General features: G+C 34.1%; 1 pseudogene; it reads right to left on the minus strand.

Annotated features, from left to right (window-relative positions):
* Nucleotides 1–6,020: 6,020 nt before the first annotated feature.
* Nucleotides 6,021–6,332, minus strand: LOC149180697 (F-box protein GID2 pseudogene; annotated as a pseudogene).
* Between the last annotated feature and the right edge of the window lie 15,994 nt (nucleotides 6,333–22,326).

The raw sequence follows: 22,326 nt of genomic DNA on the forward strand, positions 1-22,326 counted from the left end.
CTTTCTATTTAAAAATTACATAATAATTGTAAGTTCTTCCAACGACATGTCAGCATGATTTTCATATAAGTCAAAGTATTATTCAAAAAAAATCGTAATACCACACTTCATATAAGATGATATTGTTTTTTATTATTAATAATAAAAAAATACTTTCAAATAACTTATCACTTTCCAACTTTTTATATAATTTTTTTTTTTTTTCTAATTTCTTGATCAATTTGGAAGGGATTCCTTTTAATTTTATATGTGGAATATGTTTTAAAAAGGCCAAACAAGAATTATAATCCTTTACTTTTCTTACATAAAAATAATTATAATATATTTAAAATATGCCTATATCCACTTATCCTAAATGTAAACAAGGGTGTGTAAAATTTATTTTTAATATAATTTTTCTAAAATTACAAAAGCATATTCAAAATTTCACATATGAAAACAAGAAGCGACAAAAATTAAGCATACATGCCATTACATGTATGTAAGGAGTGGGCAATGTTTATATTTAATGATTAAACTAGCAATTGCCCTAAAAGGTACAAAAAGAGGCCAATAGGTTTGTTAACTTGGAAAAGTTGTATGAGAAAGGAAATTGTAGACGTGTATGCCATACGTTATGCATTTTCAAAAGTATCAAGGTCAACTTTTGAAGATGAAATGTCGTGCGCTAGATCCTATGTTTGGAAAAGGTGTATGAGAAAGGCATTTGTAGATGTGTAGGCCATATGTATTGTGTCGTCATTTATTCTTGAAAGCTAGAGAAGAAGGGTGCCCCTAGGAGAAAAGGCATACATTCTACACGTTCCCAAGTGGTTGGCACAATTTACACAAAAAGTCATATTTTCATAATCAAATAGCTCCGTAAAAGTTAATCCATTCCAGTGGAGATAAACTTTATCTAGGAACATCTTGGTAAAATCTACTTCAACACATATACAAGGAAAGTATGTATTCCCTTTTGTAGCCTTTTTATATACACTTTAATGAACAAACCGATGGATTTCCCACTTTAGCTAACATATATCGACGAAGAATGTGAAGGGGCATGAGGAAAATCCCAAATCTCCCTAAAAATCAGGGCCTTTCATCGAAAACCCTCTTGTAATCCTGGATATTCTTAAATTTCACCAGAAAGAAACCTTTTGAGTAAAGCAACACCTCTGCATCTGGTGTCTAGGTCTGATGTACTCAATTCTGAAGCACATTTGTCAAAGGCCAAAACCCATTGAACCTACTCTAGAAAAAAGTTTAGGGTTTCATCTAACTCATCCACAATGAAAGTACACCCTAAGATTTTTTTTATGTGTCGAAGGGCCAGATACTGGCTTGAGGGCATCCTTGAAAGACTTGGACTTAGATGTTGAAGATGTACCCTTGCCAATGGTGCCACGTTTCAAGCTTGCAACTACAGAGAGTGATACATCCTTAATAATGCCATAATGACTAAGTAAATATCTCTCGTGTAGATGCCATGCTTGTAACAACCCCGAAATTAAAACATGCAACTATTTAGATCAATTATGTGATTTATAATCAACACAAAATTCATCAACGATTTAACATCGAATTTCAGAAATATGAGCAGAAACAACTTACCTGTGGTGATGATATTCCTTACTTGTTATTTCAGAGTTGAACGCTATTTGAATCCTATTAACCGCAACAAAGTTTTGGGGACGACTCTCCACCCAACCGTAGGCTCAATTGCATATAATATTTCTACAACTGGCCACCCCCGAGCCCTCAATCAACGTACTACTGTCAGGGAATCCTTTGTCTCACAACACTTTTCTCCCAAGAGAATGGATGACGGAATCATGGAATGATCTCTCATCTTCCTCACCGTCTATTAAAAAGAACAAACATTAGAAGGGGAACCACATGCACACACTCCATGTGTCAACATGCAACTTTTATTTCTTTATTTTAAGTTTAACTTAATTTAGTAATTTTCTTAATATAATTCTTTCTTATTTTATTCCTTTTTACTTTTTGATAACTTTACTTATTTTTACTATTTTTATAGTTCTCTTAATTTAACTCTTTCTTATTTTATTGTACTTTTTGTTAACTTTACTTATTTTTACTATTTTTATAGTTTATTTATATTTATATTTATTTAGAACTCTAGTATTGTTATTTACTATTTTATTTATATATTATTATTATATTTTCTTCCTTATTTATTATTTATTTACTATTATTATCTTTTCTTTATTGCTTATCATTTATTTCCTTACATTTTAATATTATATTATATTATTTATTATTTTTATTATTATTAGGGGACATTACATACTCCCCCTCTTTAAGGAGCTTCGTCCCGAAGTTAAGTTGAATTATTTAACCTTTTATTTAGTTAGTTATTTATTACTTCATGTTTGCCCTACACCCTCTGCTGAACTAGTATAACCAGCAGGCATCGAAAGTTTTCACAACACCCGAAAAATCTCAAGGAATCCCTCTTTTTCCCACTTTCGAAACCAGGCATAAGCCTCCCCAGTCTGTATCCTAGTCCAAGGCTCGCGCCTGACTCAGACCTCATCTGCCCCAAGGCAAGCATCCGATAAGGTACTCAATGACTCTGGGCATCTCGCATGGTTGGCCCACTCCCTCCACAACTACTAAGATGCACAACCCCAGGCATCGAAGTCCTTACACCCCCACCAGACTTCGGCATCCCAATCCAATACTAGTCACTTAGCCTACAATATCAGGCACTTGGCCTCCTCAAGATGGTCCCATAGCCCCTCAAGAGCTATCCATCAAGAGCTATACAAGATAAATGAACCACTGGCATATGTAGTGTTGGTTGAGTATGTCCCTAGCCCATATGGTGTTACATATTCTCCCTCGCAGGTATGGGCTCCTACGAAATCATCAAATAAACCAGCCCTCTTGGCTCATTTGTGGATTTCCTGTCAATCACCACATCTCAACATACATCCAATGCATTAGTTATAATCATAACATCATAGAAAATAAACAAGATGCCAACTCTTGCATGCCATCATGATAACATCACATCATTGTAAATCACCATTTTTGAATAATAAATAATTACATGCTTATGCATGTTATAAAATATGCATGCAATTACAACATGCTTCACATCATAATATCCTCATAAGTTATAACATCAACATATGAACATCAAAGACATATCATGACATCAAATAAATGAACCACATGTCAATATACCTCATATCACAACATCACAATCCCTATGCCACATTATATCCATCATGAACATACAACATCATTATCATATCAAACTAAATGAATAAGAACCACATGTGCATCATTATTCTCATACCATTATATCATGAAACATCATTAATATGAGAATAATCTCAATACTTTATCAAATATAGAATAATACACTATAAACATTCTTATCATGATTCATCAGAAAATCAATTTCATTTTCTTGTATAAACATTGAATACCAACTATGAAATAAGATTATTCAACATCCATCTAGGATATATGTTATCTCATTAGTACTATTAGTGTCATGTTTTCATCAAGATACCAATTACTTTTCAATAATCATTTCTTGTGCTTTCTATTAGGAAGTTGACCATTTACACCATAGGCATACTCATCTAAGTACATTGTTAAATTTCGAATGAGCCTCATCATCTTGAGCCTTATTCTCTCGTCAAATATTCTTCCTTCCCTAAGGAAACTTTCGTGAAATTCATTGTTAAGATATTACTATTTGTACAAGCATTTAAATCATTAATATTAAGTTAAAATTCCATGAACACTATACATAGTTTTCTTATCCAAATGGGACACATAACATAGATCATCCTTATTTAAGCCTCATGTCATGCTTAATCCACCTGCATGATAGTTTGTTGTCCCTTGGTTATCTAGCCATCACTCACATAATTGTCATTGTTCATTCTAAAATATTTTCTTATCTCATCAAGTTCCCTCTTGATCTCTTTTATCATAGATTCACGCATATTCAAGTTGACTAGGGATTCTTCCACTTTAGTTATCACTTGTTAAATCTTTAGTTTAGAATTTGAAATGATTAGAACCACTACCACCATTTTCATCCATGAAAGATTTGGTATGCCTACTGTGTTTGGAAATAACTTCTTCCAATACTAATGTCACACTAATAAGTTATTTTATATGAAGTAACAATAGATCATCATTCCACTCGAAGTGACATTTATTCAAGTACACCCTTTATTAGTTGATTCTCACTTCTTTTTTCAATTGATGTGCAATCCTTCTCAAAGCATCGTTATAGGATTTCCAACTGTATTTCTTCCTCGGCTTCATGCTTGGTGTTTTCTCATTAGTCTACATACCGTATTTCTTTTTCCAACAGTTAAAAAATCATTATCCTTGAAATATTTCCTATTTTATCACTTGTCATTTGTCACTAAATAAAAGTGCTCACAAGTTCATACCTTGACACTTCTAAATTATATAGCTCATCACTTTGATCGTTACCAATCATGTTGATAAATCCACTCATCTGTATCCTTAAGATAACTTTTTTCTTGATATAATCACTCCTTCACTTCCTCATACCAAATATTCATAGATATTTTTATTTTCTCCAATAGTCTTAGTTTCCTAATATCCCATTTCTACTAGCTTCAAAGATGGGAATATTATTATGGTTTCTTTTCCTCCTATCTTAAATGCATAAAATTGTTACACTTGGAAATGTTGTTACTACTCCGCTACCACCATAATTTCATTATCACTTTTACGAAAATCATCATGCTATTGGAGCATATATTAAGGTGTCATTTTGTTCTTCTTCTTTTGTTTTGGACATATCAGTATGTCCCTATGTTTTACAATAGGTGTGCACTAACCTCAACCACCTATCCAATTCAATAATGACATAATAATCAAATATCATACTATCAAGTTAATATATCATTTAAACTTTTATAATTTTCCCATATAATAAAATTAAATTTACTCAGTAATTTTTTATTTATTTTTATACAATCATATCATGCAGATGAAAATATTTTTCATCAATTTTCCTCATACATAAACCACATGCATATAAATATATAAAAGACAATAAACCCTTAAATAAATAAATTTATTTATATTATAAAAACTTGGACTAAACTCCAAGATCATCAAACCTTTTTAATACAGGCTTGCATCAATGCATGGAAACTAGTTTAGATAACTGGACTTTTATATATAATTATAAAATTTTAATTTTAAAATGATGTAGAAATTATAAAAATAAAAACATCATTATTATATTCAAAAAAAAAAATGACACAACAATTGGAAAATCCATTAGTTACATAAATATTTATTTAATCAAAAATTTTAATCACCACTTATTATCTAAATTATTTTAATTTATAAATGCAAACATCTAAATATACAATCATGTAATCAATATTCCTAACACCTAAATGCAATGAAATTAAATTATGCAGGTTGTTTTAAAATAGTTAAACCTTCAAGGAAATTCGTTAATACATCGTAATGATGCAATCTTTAATCCTGTATTCATCATTTATAAACTAATATTGAATGTTGAATAGTTTGTTAACTCAATTGATGAGGATCATGTAAGTGATATTCTTGAGATTGATCCATTAATGTCTTCGTATCTTAAGTTACATATATTTTAGTGTTTCCTCCGAAGTCAGTGTATTAATATCTCGAGCTAATTAATAGATTTATATTTACATAGCTCCTTTTATTTTAATAATTAAATTTAATTACGCCGTAATAAGGCGTTTCCCTCTGAAATAAACTCTCCAAACTGCTATCGTGTTAAAATATGTGCCATTCGATTTGGTTGTTAGACGACCGAGTAATTCTTAACCGTTGATTTGAATTGCGCAATGCCAGGCGCGACGCATACGAACCGTCAACCGTCTTTCAACAAGATACGTTGCGGTGAGCACAGACGAGAAGGTGAGGCGCCTGGGGAGGCGAGACATCGTGGTGGTGTGGAGGGAGAGACATTAGTATTCGCAGAACCACAAGATCGATGGCCACGCTCAGCCAAATTCTGGTTGCTTCAAGCTGCTGGTGGGAACAATAGACGAGACGGGACGATAAAGAAGTGGGCGCAAACAAAGAAAGAAGAAGCGACGGTATCCTCCCAGAGCTATCACCACGGATCTCATGTTTTCCCGCTGATCACCTGCAGTCCACTGCCTTCTGCAAACCCCCTCCCAGAGGCTCTCCGTCTCCACAGCACGTTTCCGCTGCCTGTTCACACAGCCCGCCATGGCCAGGGACTTTGCATCCAGATGCCTCAACACCTCCACCAGAATATCTTCGTTGTACCATGAATGGGACGAATCCATGTGACTGCAATTTAAAAAAAATGGATTTAGCCGTGGAAGGTGTCTCAGGAGTTGCAGGGAAATGGAATTTGATCAAAAAGCTCGTTACTTGCCATGCCAATGAAGGAATTGTGGCAGGCTGCATTTAAGGCTGAGGGATTCGTGACTTACGCAGTGAATGACGAAATGCGAGTCTTCTAGGCATGGAAAGAGTCAAGTCAAGCTTAGATTATTCACAGGTGCGTTCCGTGACTATTTAATTGTTTTGCTAACTTACGTAAACTCCTTTAACGGAAAAAATATATTGTCACAGAAAGCAATATGCAAATAGTGGGATTCGACCTATTGCCGTATTTCGTCCTTGTTGTTTACCAATGCCATTAAACATATGAATACTTTATTTACTTTATTATGCAGAAAAGGATGCCAGCCAGCCGCCACTATCTTCTCAATTACGAAAAAACGATGTTTACATTCAATATTCTTGATGCTTATCAGATGACAAGATCTAGAAAATGTTTACATTCAATATTCTGTATGCTGACATGATCAAGAAACAATGATGGCAACGATTCACAATACATTTGTAGTGCATTGAATTCATGGACAGCTTATTGAAATAGATTTTCGGGCAAATGTAAGAGATAAGGTACCTTCACATACATTGAATTTACTGTACAGTTTATTGAAATAGAAAGAACACTTGGATTTGTCGAAAAAGGCATTGCATGAATGGACAGTCTATTTCAATAGGTTTTTTAAGATGAATATAGAGATAAGATATAGCATATATTTATTTGCAAAGATATTCTTTAAAATATATCATGGCTGAGGTTAGTAAGCTTGAGAGGAGATGACAACATTGTCCCGAAATGTAATTAGTCCAACCAAATATAATATAATTTCTTCACTTTTACGTAGTATTTGAGATCCAAAGCCTGGGCATATCCAGTAAAAAAACAGAAAGGACAATGTTGTCTTCCATCGTGTTGTATTTGTATTTTTACGCCGTAAGGCGTTTCCCTCTGAAATAAACTCTCCAAACTGCTGTCGTGTCAAAATATGTGCCATTCGATTTGGTTGTTAGACGATCGAGTAATCCTTAACCGTTGATTTGAATTGCGCAATGCCAGGCGCGACGCTCCATACGAACCGTCGACCGTCTTTCAACAAGATACGTTGCGGTGAGCACAGACGAGAAAGTGAGGCGCCTGGGGAGGCGAGACATCGTGGCGGTGTGGAGGGAGAGACATTAGTATTCGCAGAACCACAAAATCGATGGCCACGCTCAGCCAAATAATCAAGCAAGACCGTCATCCCGTCTGGCTTGCCGATGCGCTGATTCTTTCAGCCGTTGCATACAGCGACAATCCTCGGCAGGAACTTGAAACACTGAATACCACATTCGGCTTGCCGGAAACGACGATCTATGAATTTCTGGAAGAAGACAAGCTACGAAAAGAAGGCTTCGAGATCGGCCGAAAGCAGGTTCTTCTGGTCGATAAAAGTCTGGCCAAATATCCCATGATCATCGCCTGCAGAGGCACCACGGGGTTTATGGATGCGCTAACGGATCTCAACATAATGCAGAGGTCCTTGAGCCTGGGAGCGGGAGCTGCTCATGCGGGGTTTCTTGACAGAGCCAAGAGCATCCCATTGAAGTATCTTAGGCGCCAGTTAATACAAGGGAACAAAATTGTATTGACGGGCCATTCTTTAGGAGGAGCCGTTGCCTCGTTGCTCACCCTCAGATTGTTGGAATCGAGCCCTAAGTTTTGCCACGAAGTAGTGAGGGGCTGAACCGTGCTTTCCTTTGGTCTGTGTCTCAGTCAAAAATACTTTGTAAGTGATTTTGAAACTTTTGTAACGACATCTTACAATATTCCCGTAGCTAAAATTCATTTGATTGAGCTGAAAATTGCGCATGACTTAGCATCATCCCAATGCATAAAATTTAGTTGAGATCGAGAAAATAACCGGTGGCTTCGTAACGCAAATTGGCAGAGGAGGATTTGAGCGTCTACGCCATGCCTGTCTCTATGCCATCTAAGTACTGTCAAAAACATCGAAACTAGGAGAGCAGGAACCCTCAACAGAGGCATATATTATTGCTTGAGAGGTATATATAATTGCTTGATTGATTAAGGTCTCATGTTTTCATATATAAAAAACAAAAAATTGTCATTAAAAATAAAATGTCAAAAAAAATTTTGTCATAAAAATTAAATGGTCTGATCTCTCTTTGCGCAGTTTTGGAGAAATCTGTGAAAACAAAATAGTGACACGTGGGAAAAACAAGGTATAATATAAGTTTCTTTGCGTTCGAAATTCCACCATAAATTCGTGTGTCGTTTGTGGCATATTGCGGTGAAGGAGAATTTTAAATATTGATTTACCATTATATGTCCATGGTATATGTCCATGATAGGAAAAAACAATTTCTAAATCACTATATGTCCACTCGTTTTAACTAACAATCTTGTTATTGAACAGGACCAAATGTTTTATAGAAGTGACCGACTCAAAAACAAGACTCGACATTCCATTGAATGCAAGCCATGAATTAGAGTATCTATAATATCTGGGAGAGAACTGGTGGATACAAATGTCTCTGAGCTAAGGAAAAATAGTCATATCCTCTCGTATGTAAGCTTTTTTCATGTAAATATATTCATATTTGTGGGTATGAAGATATTGGAGAACTAGAAATGTAATGGTGTTTTGGATTTTGAATTTTATCTCTCGGGGAGATAAATGATTTTGTTAGTAAATATTGAAATCTTTTGGGATGAATAAGTGGTAAAATATGTCAATATGAGCACAGTGTGGAAACTGGCGGAGTTGGCCATGCTGGGAATAAAAATCCAACACAATGAAAAACAGGCAACGCATGAAGTTATAAGTGAATTGAAAAACAACAACCGAATGAAATACAAACAACGAATGAAGTTGTAAGTGAATTGAAGAAAAGACATTTGATTTATTAGGGAAACTAATTCACTGGATCACAAATCTGTCCATGATCAAATCTTTTATGTGGCTCTAGCATCATACTAGACTAACAACTCATCTCCAAAGTATCTATATTCTCAAACTTATATCACCTACTTACATAGGTTGGGTTTCTATGGTCATAAAATATTCACTCTTTATCCTGAGAATATAAGATTTGTGAGAATCTCGCAACAACCTTTAACTAACACAGTTTCATCCCGTATGACATCACTGGAGGCCGAAAGCAATTGAGCCTTTTTATCCCATCAATGCAACTTTTTAAATCCCCAAATACCTGAATATCTTTGATGTTGAGCCATTGAAACAAGTATAAAAAACCCGAGATGCAATAACTTTTGCCCAGTTATTAGTACCCTACCACCTTAAAAACTTGTTTATGTTGTATATATGGCCGTAGTACCAGCTGAGATATGTCAAAATAATAATATGGTATAAGAACTCTTATAAAGGTTCATAGTTGTGTGTATAAAAGATATATAATTTATCAGTTCTGTTGAACATATAAAAAACAGTCACAAAGTTTATAATATAGAGAAAATAAGATTGTCCTCCTGATAATCTGCGATCAAAGAAAAAGCATGTAAATTGCTTTGTTACGTCGTAAGGCGTTTCCCTCTGAAATAAACTCTCCAAACTACTGTCGTGTCAAAATATGTGCCATTCGATTTGGTTGTTAGACGATCGAGTAATCCTTAACCGTTGATTTGAATTGCGCAATGCCAGGCGCGACGCTCCATACGAACCGTCAACCGTCTTTCAACAAGATACGTTGCGGTGAGCACAGACGAGAAGGTGAGGCGCCTGGGGAGGCGAGACATCGTGGTGGTGTGGAGGGAGAGACATTAGTATTCGCAGAACCACAAAATCGATGGCCACGCTCAGCCAAATAATCAAGCAAGACCGTCATCCCGTCTGGCTTGCCGATGCGCTGATTCTTTCAGCCGTTGCATACAGCGACAATCCTCGGCAGGAACTTGAAACACTGAATACCACATTCGGCTTGCCGGAAACGGCGATCTATGAATTTCTGGAAGAAGACAAGCTGCGAAAAGAAGGCTTCGAGATCGGCCGAAAGCAGGTTCTTCTGGTCGTTAAAAGCCTGGCCAAATATCACATGATCATCGCCTGCAGAGGCACCATGGGGTTTATGGATGTGCTAACGGATCTCAACATAATGCAGAGGTCCTTGAGCCTGGGAGCGGGAGCTGCTCATGCGGGGTTTCTTGACAGAGCCAAGAGCATCCCATTGAAGTATCTTAGGCGCCAGTTAATACAAGGGAACAAAATTGTATTGACGGGCCATTCTTTAGGAGGAGCCGTTGCCTCGTTGCTCACCCTCAGATTGTTGGAATCGAGCCCTAAGTTTTGCCACGAAGTAGTGAGGGGCTGAACCATGCTTTCCTTTGGTCTGTGTCTCAGTCAAAAATACTTTGTAAGTGATTTTGAAACTTTTGTAACGACATCTTACAATATTCCCGTATCTAAAATTCATTTGATTGAGCTGAAAAATTGTGCATGACTTAGCATCATCCCAATGCATAAAATTTAGTTGAGATCGAGAAAATAACCGGTGGCTTCGTAACCCAAATTGGCAGAGGAGGATTTGAGCGTCTACGCCATGCATGTCTCTATGCCATCTAAGTACTGTCAAAAACATCGAAACTAGGAGAGCAGGAACCCTCAACAGAGGCATATATTATTGCTTGAGAGGTATATATAATTGCTTGATTGATTAAGGTCTCATGTTTTCATATATAAAAAACAAAAAATTGTCATTAAAAATAAAATGTCAAAAAAATTTTTGTCATAAAAATTAAATGGTCTGATCTCTCTTTGGGCAGTTTTGGAGAAATGTGTGAAAACAAAACAGTGACACGTGGGAAAAACAAGGTATAATATAAGTTTCTTTGCGTTCGAAATTCCACCATAAATTCGTGTGTCGTTTGTGGCATATTGCGGTGAAGGAGAATTATAAATATTGATTTACCATTATATGTCCATGGTAAACTTCCCTGTGATGCTCTATTATGTCCAACCTTGTGTTTGATAGGAAAAAACAATTTCTAAATCACTATATGTCCACTCGTTTTAACTAACAATCTTGTTATTGAACAGGACCAAATGTTTTATAGAAGTGACCGACTCAAAAACAAGACTCGACATTCCATTGAATGCAAGCCATGAATTAGAGTATCTATAATACCTGGGAGAGAACTGGTGGATACAAATATCTCTGAGCTGAGGAAAAATAGTGATATCCTCTCGTATGTAAGCTTTTTTCATGTAAATATATTCATATTTGTGGGTATGAAGATATTGGAGAACTAGAAATGTAATGGTGTTTTGGATTTTGAATTTTATCTCTCGGGGAGATAAATGATTTTGTTAGTAAATATTGAAATCTTTTGGGATGAATAAGTGGTAAAATAGGTCAATATGAGCATAGTGTGGAAACTGGCGGAATTGGCCATGCTGGGAATAAATATCCAACACAATGAAAAACAGGCAACGAATGAAGTTATAAGTGAATTGAAAAACAACAACCGAATGAAATACAAACAACGAATGAAGTTGTAAGTGAATTGAAGAAAAGACATTTGATTTATTAGGGAAACTAATTCACTGGATCACAAATCTGTCCATGATCAAATCTTTTATGTGGCTCTAGCATCATACTAGACTAACAACTCATCTCCAAAGTATCTATATTCTCAAACTTATATCACCTACTTACATAGGTTGGGTTTCTATGGTCATAAAATATTCACTCTTTATCCTGAGAATATAAGATTTGTGAGAATCTCGCAACAACCTTTAACTAACACAGTTTCATCCCGTATGACATCACTGGAGGCCGAAAGCAATTGAGCCTTTTTATCCCATCAATGCAACTTTTTAAATCCCCAAATACCTGAATATCTTTGATGTTGAGCCACTGAAACAAGTATAAAAAACCCGAGATGCAATAATTTTTGCCCAGTTATTAGTACCCTACCACCTTAAAAACATGTTTATGTTGTATATATGGCCGTAGTACCAGCTGAGATATGTCAAAATAATAATATGGCATAAGAACTCTTATAAAGGTTCATAGTTGTGTGTATGAAAGATATATAATTTATCAGTTCTGTTGAACATATAAAAACCAGTCACAAAGTTTATAATATAGAGAAAATAAGATTGTCCTCGTGATAATCTGCAATCAAAGAAAAAGCATGTAAATTGCTTTGAAGAAAAACTGACTTTATTACATTCTTTGAAGAAAAACTTATTTTATTACATTGTTCCGAGAATTGTTGATCCTTTTGTTTAAATAGCCTTGCTTTGCCTTTGTCCATTTGAATTGGATACGGAGGAATTGTTTGGATGGCCAAAAGTGGTAGGAATCTGGGCAAAATAATTTCAAAAAATCTTGTAGATGCAGTGTTTGAATTTTATTTTTGATAGTAGAAATAGATTCAGCACCATCAGTAGAAATAGATTCAGCACCATCAAAAACGTCTAGGACCCTTAAAATTTTGAAATTTAACAACTATAATTTGGATTTACAAAAATCTTTACCACATATTTTCTAAATATAACCTAAATTTCCATAACAATCCAAACAATTCCTTAGCTAGTTAAACTATGGCATTTAGATTTGTTCTTACACAGTTCATGGATCCTTTGATTCTATGCATGTGATGAAAACTGGTATACTCTTTCACAAGAACCCCCAGCAAACATATCAGTCTTCCAAAGTCCAAAGGTGAGAAATCTCTTCAGAGATGACTTATTGCTTTGGCTCATTGTTTCCAATAATCCATCTTCTACAATCTTAGAAATGAACTGTGTATGCAAATAGCCACGCTTACAAAGATAGAATTAGATAGAAATGATGATGATGAATATGCAAAGATGTGGTTGAGTCACTATATGTCCACTCGTTTTAACTAACAATCTTGTTATTGAACAGGACCAAATGTTTTATAGAAGTGACCGACTCAAAAACAAGACTCGACATTCCATTGAATGCAAGCCATGAATTAGAGTATCTATAATATCTGGGAGAGAACTGGTGGATAAAAACCAGTCACAAATTTTATAATATAGAGAAAATAAGATTGTCCTCCCGATAATCTGCAATCAAAGAAAAAGCATGTAAATTGCTTTGAAGAAAAACTGACTTTATTACATTCTTTGAAGAAAAACTTATTTTATTACATTGTTCCGAGAATTGTTGATCCTTTTGTTTAAATAGCCTTGCTTTGCCTTTGTCCATTTGAATTGGATACAGAGGAATTGTTTGGATGGCGAAAAGTGGTAGGAATCTGGGCAAAATAATTTCAAAAAATCTTGTAGATGCAGTGTTTGAATTTTATTTTTGATAGTAGAAATAGATTCAGCACCATTAGTAGAAATAGATTCAGCACCATCAAAAACGTCTAGGACCCTTAAAATTTTGAAATTTAACAACTATAACTTGGATTTACAAAAATCTTTACCACATATTTTCTAAATATAACCTAAATTTCCATAACAATCCAGACAATTCCTTAGCTAGTTAAACTATGGCATTTAGATTTGTTCTTACACAGTTCATGGATCCTTTGATTCTATGCATGTGATGAAAACTGATATACTCTTCCACAAGAACCCTCAGCAAACATATCAGTCTTCCAAAGTCCAAAGGTGAGAAATCTCTTCAGAGATGACTTATTGCTTTGGCTCATTGTTTCCAATAATCCATCTTCTACAATCTTAGAAATGAACTGTGTATGCAAATAGCCACGCTTACAAAGATAGAATTAGATAGAAATGATGATGATGAATATGCAAAGATGTGGTTGAGTCACTATATGTCCACTCGTTTTAACTAACAATCTTGTTATTGAGCAGGACCAAATGTTTTACAGAAGTGACCGACTCAAAAACAAGACTCGACATTCCATTGAATGCAAGCCATGAATTAGAGTATCTATAATATCTGGGAGAGAACTGGTGGATACAAATGTCTCTGAGCTGAGGAAAAATAGTCATATCCTCTCGTATGTAAGCTTTTTTCATGTAAATATATTCATATTTGTGGGTATGAAGATATTGGAGAACTAGAAATGTAATGGTGTTTTGGATTTTGAATTTTATCTCTCGGGGAGATAAATGATTTTGTTAGTAAATATTGAAATCTTTTGGGATGAATAAGTGGTAAAATAGGTCAATATGAGCACAGTGTGGAAACTGGCGGAGTTGGCCATGCTGGGAATAAAAATCCAACACAATGAAAAACAGGCAACGAATGAAGTTATAAGTGAATTGAAAAACAACAACCGAATGAAATACAAACAACGAATGAAGTTGTAAGTGAATTGAAGAAAAGACATTTGATTTATTAGGGAAACTAATTCACTGGATCACAAATCTGTCCATGATCAAATCTTTTATGTGGCTCTAGCATCATACTAGACTAACAACTCATCTCCAAAGTATCTATATTCTCAAACTTATATCACCTACTTACATAGGTTGGGTTTCTATGGTCATAAAATATTCACTCTTTATCCTGAGAATATAAGATTTGTGAGAATCTCGCAACAACCTTTAACTAACACAGTTTCATCCCGTATGACATCACTGGAGGCCGAAAGCAATTGAGCCTTTTTATCCCATCAATGCAACTTTTTAAATCCCCAAATACCTGAATATCTTTGATGTTGAGCCACTGAAACAAGTATAAAAAACCCGAGATGCAATAACTTTTGCCCAGTTATTAGTACCCTACCACCTTAAAAACATGTTTATGTTGTATATATGGCCGTAGTACCAGCTGAGATATGTCAAAATAATAATATGGTATAAGAACTCTTATAAAGGTTCATAGTTGTGTGTATGAAAGATATATAATTTATCAGTTCTGTTGAACATATAAAAACCAGTCACAAAGTTTATAATATAGAGAAAATAAGATTGTCCTCCTGATAATCTACGATCAAAGAAAAAGCATGTAAATTGCTTTGAAGAAAAACTGATTTTATTACATTGTTCCGAGAATTGTTGATCCTTTTGTTTAAATAACCTTGCTTTGCCTTTGTCCATTTGAATTGGATACGGAGGAATTGTTTGGATGGCCAAAAGTGGTCGGAATCTGGGAAAAATAATTTCAAAAAATCTTGTAGATGCAGTGTTTGAATTTTATTTTTGATAGTAGAAATAGATTCAGCACCATCAGTAGAAATAGATTCAACACCATCAAAAACATCTAGGACACTTAAAATTTTGAAATTTAACAACTATAACTTGGATTTACAAAAATCTTTACCACATATTTTCTAAATATAACCTAAATTTCCATAACAATCCAGACAATTCCTCAGCTAGTTAAACTATGGCATTTAGATTTGTTCTTACACAATTCATGGATCCTTTGATTCGATGCATGTGATGAAAACTGATATACTCTTCCACAAGAACCCTCAGCAAACATATCAGTCTTCCAAAGTCCAAAGGTGAGAAATCTCTTCAGAGATGACTTATTGCTTTGGCTCATTGTTTCCAATAATCCATCTTCTACAATCTTAGAAATGAACTGTGTATGCAAATAGCCACGCTTACAAAGATAGAATTAGATAGAAATGATGGTGATGAATATGCAAAGATGTGGTTGAGTCAGAGATTGCAAACTCAGAGGTTTGCTTTATTTCTGGATGAATTTTGGAGAGATGGTTCCCAGTTGATGGAAGAAATTTGGTTTGTTGCTGCTAACCCACCACTCCAACTCGAGACTTGTTGTAAGTTCAAGGAATCGCAAAGTCCTGTCAGAAATTGGAGTTGCGGAGACATCTATAATAAGAATGGGGGATTTGGTAGAAGAGGAAAACTGGCAGCTATTTTTTATTCATCCTTTTCGAATTCCATGATTCAGTTGGGGCTTACTCACGAGGTTCTTCTTCGGTTGTCCACACTCAGAGAAAGTGTTCAACCTTCATCCAGTTCTTTGTTCTTGATTGGCATATCTGATTACAAGTTATTTTCTCAGTGATATACAACCAGTCAATAGGATGCTCATGTCTTTCACAACCATTAATTAATTTTTATGAATAAAAGGTGACTTTAGAAATAAATAAATTCAAATTGAAACTAAATTACTATGATTTTAAAGTAAATTCAAATTAACTCACATGTACAATTTATAGTGTTCTTCCTACCTCTCCTCTCCTTTGGCTATAACTTTCCCATTGAGCAACTTGGTAGCTTCATAGTTATGAACAACAATTTATATGCAATATTAATTCAATAATTAATAAAAAATAGTGTAAGGCACCCTAAATCAATTTCATTTCTACTACATCTCTACATTTCATTTAGATTTTCCCATTCCATGTCCTGATTGTTCCTCAATTTATGCCTTACGGCGTTTCCTTTGCAACATTTGGTGCAAATGCTAGTATAAATTAATTAGCTTTCTGCCGTGGTCGATGTCCTTGTGGGCGACCTCTTCCGTTTTCACGTCGCAATCGAAGTAAAATATTTGTTGTTTTTAGTTTTCTCTTTTCCTCATGCAGCCACGCAAGATTTTTCTGAGTCATTCGTTCATACGATGAATGTGTCATCTTTAAGTCCTTGCTTTTAAGAATTTAAAAAATTTGTTGAAAATGCTAATGCTAATGCTAATACTTGCTGATAAGGATATTTACATTACATTATCTACCCAATTCTCACCGTTGAAAACGATTTTTTGATTACATTATCTAACCAATTCTCACGGTTGAAAAGTTATAATTTATAATGTAAAATACCCATAATAAAAATTACATGTTTCGATATGAAATATCAATACTTTTGAGCTAAGGCACCTTCCTTTCCTTTCCTTTCCTTTTAAGGTTTCTTTGAAGAGAAAAATAAACAAACGGTTCATCTTAATGTATCTTCACCATTTATAGGATATCTTAACCCATAGAGCTAAAATTTGAGTAGTTCCATCATTCCCTTACCTTGAAGTACATGTTATTCGTACTCTATATTTTATGCAGATATTGTAGAGCGTGTATACAAGTTAATATATTGTAGAGTGTGTATACATGCAAAGTAAAAGTGTCTTTTCTTTATTTAATAGTTCAACTAAAAAGTTTTTCTACTTTCTTAAAACAAAGAAATGATATCTAATTAATAATTTATACAATCACCGTTTATTTTAAAATTACATATATATACATTATCTTGAATGCCTCTAACACAAAAAGTTTAAAATTTGTATTTTTTTCTTACTTCGTTTTGACTAAATTCATCCCTGTCTCATGTTTAAGTTTTTTGTTTTTTTTTTGTGTTTTTTTTTTTTTTAACTTATACTTAGAGGTCACCTAGAGTCGAAACTTGCTATGGTACCATATGTAACAACCCCGAAATTAAAACATGCAATTAATTAGATCAATTATGCGATTTAAAATCAACACACTATTTATCAACGATTTAACATCGAATTTCAGAAATGTGAGCAGAAACAACTTACCCGTGGTGATGATATTTCTTACTTGTGATTTCGGAGTTGAACGCTATTTGAATCATGTTAACCGCAACAAATTTTTTGGGACAACTCTCCACCCAACCGTAGGCTCAGTTGCATATAATCTTTCTACAACTCGCCACCCCCGAGCCTTCAATCAACGTACTACTGTCAAAGAATCCTTTGTCTCACAACACTTTTCTCTCAAGAGAATGGATGATGGAATCATGGAATGATCTCTCATCTTCCTCACCGTCTATTAAATAGAGTAAATATTGGAAGGGGAACCTCATGCACACATTCCATGTGTCAACATACAACTTTTATTTCTTTATTTTAAGTTTAAATTAATTTAGTAATTCTCTTAATATAATTCTTTCTTATTTTATTCTTTTTTACTTTTTGATAACTTTATTTATTTTTACTATTTCTATACTTTATTTATATTTATTTAGAACTCTAATATTGTTATTTACTATTTTATTTATATATTATTATTATATTTTCTTCATTATTTATTATTTATTATTTTTATTATTATTAGGGGACATTACAATGCTTCCTAAATAATTCTTATCTTTCTTTTAATATCTAGTGTGGATATGAAATTTGTAAACCCCTTTCATGCTTAGCAAGAAATTGACATATAATATTTCAAAGATATTAATAACTAAAAAAAAATCAATGTCTATTATAAATAAAATATTTCTAGGTTCCATTATGTATTTCTAAATTCCATTTTATATATATAATTTTTTCATTAATTTTATCTATAAAATATTTCATTATTAATATTAATAAAAAAATTCACACACTATTTTAATGTTTTATATAACAATGAATTTAAAAATAAATTATTGTTATTGTTATTAAAAAATAAAAATAAACAAAAAAATTAACACGATAAACATATCTACAAAATAAGAATCATTATTAGTCTCTGTCTTTGGCATTTCAGGGACTCTAGCAATCACTAGAGTGTTTCCTTTGGCATTGCAGGGACTCTAGCGATCGCTAGAGTGTTGACTGGGCATTAATTGGCTCTTTGACCAAAAAAAAATTGGCTTAATCAAAATTTAACAAAAGTTTCAAGTGGCAATTTAGGTTCACAAAAATTTTAACCAAAGTTTTAATTTAGACCTCTTATTTCAAACTTCACATGGTTCAAAACAACATTATGCATCCAAAAATTTTCTTATCGGAAGTTTAAAAGGAACTAAAAACTTTTGATAAATCATATCCAAACTTTTTTGAATCATAACTTAAAGTAATGCTACTGTGAGTGTTAGCACTAAATCTAGAACATTAAATGTTTGAGATATGTTTCAGTTTAAAGTCTACAACATGCTCACTCTTTTTTTATTATTTACTTTCAAATAAGTGGCACTTTGACTAACTGGCATTTTGCACTAGCATTTTGACCAAGTGGCATTTTGACTAAGTGGCATTTGGTGGGCTACACAACTTCACCACCTCAAGATCTTCTTATCGTTTGGTCATCTCCATAGCATATTTAGATAACATATTCTTATCATCTGGTCATTTTCATATCTGCATAATAGACAATCTTCATCGTCCAAGTATCATATGCATTTATTTAGTTTGTGCATCTTCATCATATTAACTACAAAATAGCACAATGATTTTAATTCCAGTTAAATGTCCCTGCTACATGCCCGAACAATAAAAAATAGACTATAACATCCATTGCCATTGTCATGTGGTTTTATGGAATTGAATAAATTCTTGCATTCATTTTTCTTCTATAAAATTATACTTGCACGGGTCATATTATTTTACTTATACAGGTAATAGATGTAATAATAGAGGTAATAGAATTTCCATTGTCATGTGGTTTTATGGAATTGAACCAATTCTTGCATTTATTTTTCTCCTATAAAATTATACTTGCACAGGTCATATTATTTTACTTATATAGGTAATAGATGTAATAATAAAGGTAATAGAATCAACTATACTTACGCAATGTTTTCCCTCACGGTGTTTTCCCTCTTGTCCAAGATAAGAACTTCGAAGATTTGTTCTCTCTGAAAGAGAAAGTGAGTTAGGTTGCCCACGCCTTGATTGTATCTATAATAAAGAGGCCCCTTATCTAAGGAACTGCAGACTTAGGACAAAGAAGACAAACAAATTGCAGACTTAGGAAATGAAAGAAGACAAACAAAAAAGGTAAACTGAAAGCTTGCAAATTCACATAAAAAACTTTACTCACATACAAAGAACAATTCAAGCAGTAGTTAGATGTAAGCAATGAGCTCATTTGGTAGCAAACATATTACTAATGCCTTGAAGGAAACAATTGTTTATTCAAAAATTCCATTAAATTTATTTCAAACACAATTCAAAAAAATAGGGAAAAAGATGAATCTTGACCTTCAAGTTCATGTATGGAAATAGAAACCCTAGCACACAAAGCAAAGGAAACTGCAACACATGTTTAGATATCCTTGAATGAAACGTATGGAGAGGTAATTTCTGTAGTCGATAGTTGAAAAGGGAAGTTTGACTCCCTGATACACTAAAGCCTTCAGGGTGACCGTATGAAGGCAAGAAAAAAAGATACGCTAAAATTTACGCTAAGAATGATAATGTTAGCAGCATTGAGCATAATACCTGGAAGCACAAAGCAGATGGTCAAAGAAAACCAAATAACTCAATTCAATTAGGGAATAGGGTTTTGATTACCTTTGAAAAGTCTTGAAGAATTTCCATTGCTAGCATCCATTAATGCAAATCTCCCCTCATCCATTTCAACAAAACAATAAGGTAGCATCCATTAACGCAAATATCCCCTCATCCATTTCAAGCAACAATAGCAGCCAAACCATGTAAACCCTATAACCCACCAATACAAAGCTCCTCAAATCCACCGCAAGGATCCACCCAAATGGTTGAATCGACATCTTCCTCTACAAACCTAGCAATTATGTATATATTGTTGAGACATATAACTTATGTTCTCTCCAGAGATACCGGCTGCAACTCCCTATGGGAGATAAAATGAGAGTCTAGACATATTATAGCCTTTGTAACGCTGTCCGTAGCAACAAATTCTAAGCAAAGAGGCACGTGGGTTGCCCACATGTAACCCCAAATGTTTATTTATTTTTCATTTCTATTATTTTTTTTGTTTAAAAATAGTTCTTTATTATTTTATTGAAATAAATAATAAATACAAATATATATAAAAATATATATAAATATAAAAATTAAGTGATTAAAAAATAGAAAACACAAAACCAAGGGTTGCATGCATGAGGGTATGTGTCTACGCCAACAGCTAATAGGTTAAAGTCTATACGCCAAGAGGTAATAGGTTGAAGTCTGTATTTGTGTTCGAGATACCGTTTTGTTCATGGGGCTTTGTCATATGGCTCCTAATGATTTCTTCTTCGTTGTTACAGGCGCTGGTGGTGGAATTGATGCATGGTGGATGCTCAAATTGTTAGGATAGTTTTATGCCAGTTTAAATGCCAATAGGGTAGCTTAAGTTGCAATGCGTTTCATTACAACATTGCAAGTAAATATTTTGGGTATGAAAGTTGTACATTTAACAAAACCCAGTCCCCATGTTTGTTTCTATTCATCGTTGTGCAAATTACTAGAGAAATATTTAATTAGGGCTCATTATTACTTGACTTTGAATTTCAAGTATATGCCCTAAGTTCTCTAGCATGTGATATCTTAAGTTCTTTTTCAACGAAATTGATCTCAATAAATAGGTTGGCTTACTGGTTTAGAAATCCAATTTTGTAAATGGCCTTCTCCCTTCTCGACAGGGACTTTTTCCAATGCTACAGACCTTGCTAATATATCTTATTTATGAATTGATCAATCTTTCAGAAGGTCTAAATTCTTTAAATAAAACTGTTAAACACACATGGACAGCACACAATGTGAAAGATAAATCAGTGAGTGCATGTTTATTAACAATAGATATACATTTATAGTACACATATGTGACTCTTGGGATTCAGATCCCAAGGTCTCTTGGACTGCTTTTGTCCATTCGAATTCCACACTAACCCTTTAGGATTAGGTGTCCAACATTCCCCCCCTTAATCCGAAGGGTTATGTATGAGTCCAAGAAGAGAGTTGTAATACAAAATGTGAAAAAATGCATGGCAGCACTAGGCTGAATGTGCTCTATGAAATGTTGGTAAAAAAGGGCGGTGGTTTAAGGATGACCACCAACACTGGAACGCTTAGTGCAGTTCCCGGAACTCTTCCAAAACTGGCAAGAAACTGAAGTTTTCTGCTAGAGGAAGTGTTCTCAATCTGTGATGGTTTAAGGATGACCAACAACTCTGCTGGAACTCTTCCAAAACTGGCAAGAAGCTGGAGTCTTCTACTAGAGGAAGTCCCAGATTGCCAACTGAAGGCATGTTCAGGCATCTTGTCTTTGGCTACAACTCTGAAATTGGTGTGGCAGGTTGTGGCTCAGGCTCGCTTGATGTGACTTTGAAGCTTGTAGATGACCATCATTTCTCCCCCTGTCAGGTA

Source organism: Pinus tabuliformis, chromosome 3_2 (genome assembly GCF_031772625.1).
Source record: "Pinus tabuliformis cultivar Carrire ecotype Pingquan chromosome 3_2, CPIR1, whole genome shotgun sequence".
NCBI lineage: Eukaryota > Viridiplantae > Streptophyta > Pinopsida > Pinales > Pinaceae > Pinus > Pinus tabuliformis.